Source organism: Lathyrus oleraceus, chromosome 2 (genome assembly GCF_024323335.1).
Source record: "Lathyrus oleraceus cultivar Zhongwan6 chromosome 2, CAAS_Psat_ZW6_1.0, whole genome shotgun sequence".
Lineage (NCBI taxonomy): Eukaryota > Viridiplantae > Streptophyta > Magnoliopsida > Fabales > Fabaceae > Lathyrus > Lathyrus oleraceus.
In genome coordinates this window covers 328,605,227-328,611,013 of record NC_066580.1, presented here as the reverse complement: position 1 = coordinate 328,611,013, position 5,787 = coordinate 328,605,227, and positions in this window count along the sequence as shown.

Here is a 5,787-nt window from a genome sequence, read left to right as displayed (position 1 = left end):
CAACAACAACCACAACTAAGAACGAACAACTACAACAACAACAACCACCAATAATAATAATCAACAACAACATAATTTTGAGAGGAAGAAGGTCTCTTTTGACCCTATTTCTATGTCTTATACTAAATTATATTCATCCTTGTTTCTCAAGAACCTTCTTCAACTAAGAAATACTCGACAGATTCTAGAACCACTTCCATGGTGGTATAAGCTGGAACTCCACTGTGCCTTTCACCAAGGATCTCCCGACCATGATATCGAGAATTGCTACCCACTGAAGTATGAAGTACAAAAATTGGTCAAGAGTGGGATGGTGTCCTTTGAGGACCGTTCGCCTAATGTCAAAGCAAACTCATTGCCTACTCATGGTAATCCTTCTGTCAATATGGTGGACGGTTGTCCCGGGGAATTCAAAATATATGATGTTCGTTTAATTAGAAGGTCCTTGGTGATTATGCATAAAGATATCTGTATGGTGAGCAGTTGTGAGCATGACCATGATGGTTGTGCAATTTGTAGTGTTAATCCCCTAGGTTGCGTGATTGTGAAGAGAGATATCCAAAGGTTGATGGACAAAGGTATGATCCAGATTTTCCAATCCCATCACTTAGGCGACGATGTCAATGTTATAGTTCCTGTGTTCAAGACCTCGGAGAGGATAGTAATTCAATTTGATAGCAGCAACAGTAACAGCGTCAATAGATCGGTATCACCGTTGGTAATACGGTAGCGGGCCCCGTTCCGTATGCATCCGATAGAGTTGTTCCATACCAGTATAAGGCTACTATGTTAGAGAATGGTCAAGAGGTTCCATTTCCTATGACCAGTTCTGTTGTGAGCATTGCTGATGTGACGAAGGTGACCCATAGTGGTCGCATTTTTGGGCCTATGTTCCCGAAAGATGTAAAAGATGTCAGTAAGAAGGATGATGTGCCTGCAGTAGATTCGATTAGTGCTCCAAGATGTCAGTCTGGTGAATCCATTAATGTGAAGCCTAATGATGACGATGAGGTACTCCGTTTAATCAAGAAGAGTGAATTTAATATGGTGGAGCAGCTGCTCCAAACTCCTTCCAAGATTTCAGTGTTGTCTCTACTCATGAATTTTAAAGCGCACAGAGAAGCATTGCAAAAGGTATCGGAGCAAACATATGTAGAGCATGATGTAGCAGTGGATCAGTTTGACCACATTGTGGCTAACATCACTTCCTGCAACAATTTGAGCTATTGTGATGAAGAACTTCCCTAGTAAGGCAGAAATCACAATCTGGCGCTGCACATATCAATGAACTGCAAGGAGGATGCTCTGCCAAATGTATTAGTTGACATCAGCTCTTCATTGAATGTAATCCCAAAATCAACTCTTTCCAGATTGTAATATCAACAATCTCCAATGTTGTAAAATGGCGTGATCGTAAAAGCTTTCGATGGTTATCGCAAGATTATAATTGGTGAGGTGGACCTTCTAGTTAAGATAGGTCCGAGTGATTTCCAAATTACTTTCCAAGTAATGTATATCCACCTGGCCTATAGCTGCTTGTTAGGAAGGCCATGGATACACAAGGCAGGAGTTGTTACGTCAACTCTACATCAGAAGTTGAAATTTGTGAAGAATGGTAAGCTTGTTATCATCGGTAGAGAGAAGGCTCTGTTGGTGAGCTATCTGTCGTCTTTCTCGTACTTTAATGCTGAGGATGATATTGGAACTCCGTTCCAAGCTCTATCTATTGTTGAAGAAAATAGAGTTGGGGTACCTATGTCCTCCTTTAAGGACGCGCAGAAGATTGTCAAAGATGGTAATTCTGATCAGTGGGGTCGGATGGTAGAGGTCGCCAAGAACAAGAGCAGAGTTGGTTTAGGTTTCCAACAAGGATCGTCTGTGATTAAAGTTGAAGATGTATAATCCAGCTTCCATAGCGGAGGGTTCATTCATGGTAATGAATAACACTCAGTTGTAGTGATTGAGGGGGGTGAAGATGAAGACTGCACCAATTTTGTGACGCGTGGAAAGGCTTACAACAATTGGGTTGCTATTGATGTCCCTGTTATTATCCATCACTCTAAGTATTTTGTTTTTATTATCTTTGAGAAAATCCTTCTCTTATGCCTAAGGGAGAAGTGAACATTGTTGGGCATATTTCAAATTAATCATCAATAAAATTCAATTCTATTCATCCATATCTATGATGTTTTTAATTTTTACTTTTTGTTTTTCTGAAAATGGTAATCACAAAAAAAAAACATAAATAAATACTAATTGTCCAACTGTATAATATTTGGTCACAAATCACTTCTCTAAAATCAAAATATCAAATCATTATGTAGGTTGGTTTCTAAACCCATTGAATACAATGATACTTATCCTTCTCCAAACATTGAATTCCCTGTGTTTGGGATCAAGGAAGAAAGTGATGAAGAAGTGTCTGATGAATTGACTCGTCTACTTGAGCACGAGAAAAAAGCCATTCAGTCATTCGAAGATCAGATTGAGTTAGTCAACTTGGGTTCCGAGGATGATGTGAAGGAAGTCAAGATTGGGCCTCGACTGTGTCCTAAAGTTAAGAAGGGGTCGGTGGATCTACTCCAAGAGTATTCAGATGTGGTTTCTTGGTCCTATCAAGACATACCTGGTTTGGATTCTGAGATTGTCGAGCATAGATTGTCGTTGAAGCTAGAATGTCTGCCATTCAAGCAGAAGTTGAGGAGAACTGATCATGATATGACAGTGAAGATCAAAGAAGAAGTGCAAAAGCATATTGATATCGGTTTCCTTATTACTGTCGAGTATCCGCAGTGGGTGACCAATATTGTGCTTGTTCCTAAGAAATATGGAAAAGTCTGCATGTGTGTTGACTATAGAGATTTGAATAAAGCCAGTCCGAAAGATGATTTCCCTCTTCCACACATTGATATGTTGGTAGACAATACAGCTAAATTCAAAGTCTTTTCGTTTATGGACGGATTTTCCAGATATAATCAGATCAAGATGGCACCCGAAGATATGGAGAAGACCATATTCATTACACCTTGGGGAACATTCTGTTATAGAGTGATGCCTTTAGGTTTAAAGAATGCTGGTGCAAGTTACCAGAGAGCAATGACTACTTTTTTTCATGATATGATGCATAAAGAGATTGAAGTCTATGTTGATGACATGATTGCAAGGTCAAAGAAATACAAGAGATGCATGCACCTAAAACTGAGAAGCAAGTTAGAGGTTTTCTCGGCCACTTGAATGATATCTCAAGATTCATTTCACACATGACTGCCACATGTGCGCCTATATTCAAGCTCCTACGTAAAGATCAGTCTTGTGATTTGACCAAAGACTGCCAAAAAGCTTTTGACAGTATCAAAGAGTATCTGCTCGAGCCTCCGATTCTGTCTCCGCCTGTTGAAGGAAGACCTTTGATCATGTATTTGACTGTGCTTGATAAGAGTATGTGTTGTTTTACTTGGTCACCAAGATGAGACTGGAATGAAAGAATATGGAATTTACTACCTCAGTAAGAAATTCACCAATTGTGAGACTCGGTATTCTATGCTAGAGAAGACTTGTTGCGCATTGGCTTGGTCTGCCAAGCGTCTGCGCCAGTATATGTTGAATCATACTACTTGGTTGATATCCAAAATGGATCCAATCAAGTAAATTTTTGAGAAGCATGCTATAACTGGGAGGATTTCCCGTTGGCAGACCTGAAAAAGGTATATTTCAACTCAGGAAAATCTGACTCCCTAGGGGACCAAGGTCATAATAGGGAGCAGAAAGGAAGGAACACCAAGGATACCGGTTACTGGGTATATAATAGGTGACCAAACGAGACGTGAATTGATTTTTACTGCCAAAACACTCATCATCCTGAAGAAAGCTGGAAAAGCAGACTTGTTTAAAGGATGGACATTCGACTCCGAAACAGGAATACGAATCTTACTCAATTGGGGAAGAGCAACAAAAGACTTCAACCAAAGAGTGCATGAGATATATTATCTATTACCGTCAGAATGTAGATAACATACTCGCATGGAAGATTATCCACAACCGGTTACTGGGTTAACAAAGGATAAATCGACCAAAAAGAGAAACAATCGTTACCAACAACATCAGAATAGACGAAAGATGACTCACTAGGGATAAATTGCAAGCATACGGCAATTATCCAAACAAAAAGGGTAGAAATGAATATTCGATTCCGCAAAGGAACAACGAATCTTACTCAACTGGGGAAACACGAAAGGTTTCGACTGAAGAGTGCATGAGATATATTATCTATTACCGTCAGAACGTAGATAATATACTCGCATGGAAGATTATTCACAACTAGTTACTGGGTTAACAAAAGATAAATCATCCGAAAAGAAAGGCATCGAGATACCAAAACTAGGTATATAATGATGACCAATCAAAGGGAACAACCAACATTACCGGCAAACGGTAAATGAAAGAGGACCCGCTAAGGATAAGATTGCTTACTCAGAGAAATTATCCACAAGGAGGAGGGAATATCAACATCGAATACTGGATGAATATAACCACAAAGAGGGGATTACATCTACCGAATACTGGGTAGAAAACCACGGAAGAGTAACCGTCATCGGTTAGGATGAACAACAAGGTTAACTCTGCGAAGGGAGAAATAGGGTTTACAACTACCAGATACTGGGTAGAAGACAAAAAACTCAGCTGAGGAGAAAAGGATAGGATTTATAACTACCGAATACTGGGTAGAAAACCACAAACTCCACTGCGATGAGGTGAATGGTTGCCGGTTACTGAGCAATTATTCATCTATACCACGAGGAAGCACAAACTCCGATGGGGAGGAAAACAACATAGGATTTACAACTACCGAATACGGGGTAGAAGACCACAAGATCCGCCATCAACCAGAATGAACCACAAAGGTTACCTCTGCTAGGGGATGAAAGTAGGATTTATAACTACCGAATACTGGGTAGTAAACCATAAAGATAGGACTTACAACTACCGGGTACTGGGTAGAGGCCATAAGGATAGGACTTACAACTACCGGTTACTGGGTAGAGGCCATAAGGATAGGACTTACAACTACCGGTTACTGGGTAGAGGCCATAAGGATAGGACTTACAACTACCGGTTACTAGGTAGAGGCCATAAGGATAGGACTTACAACTACCGGTTACTGGGTAGAGGCCATAAGGATAGGACTTACAACTACCGGTTACTAGGTAGAGGCCATAAGGATAGGACTTACAACTACCGTTTACTGGGTGGAGGCCATAAGGATATGACTTACAACTACCGGTTACTGGGTAGAGGCCACAAACTCCACTAGGATGAGGTGAATGGTTGCCGGTTACTGAGCAATTATTCATCTATACCACGGGGAAGCACAAACTCTGATGGGGAGGAAAAACAACATAGGATTTACAACTACCGAATACGGGGTAGAAGACCACAAAATCCGCCATCAACCAGAATGAACCACAAAGGTTACCTCTGCTAGAGGATGAAAGTAGGATTTATAACTACCGAATACTGGGTAGTAAACCATAAAGATAGGACTTTCAACTATCGGTTACTGGGTAGAGGCCATAAGGATAGGACTTACAACTATCGGTTACTGGGTAGAGGCCACCAATTCCGCTGGGGATAAGATGAATGAGTGCCGGTTAGTGAGCAACTTTTCATTTATATCGCAGGGAAGTACAATAGACAGCCACAAGGAGCCAATTCGGGATCAAACCGAAAAGGCAAAAACTGAATCAAGACTCATCCTAATGAGGAAATAACTCAATAGGGAAACTCATC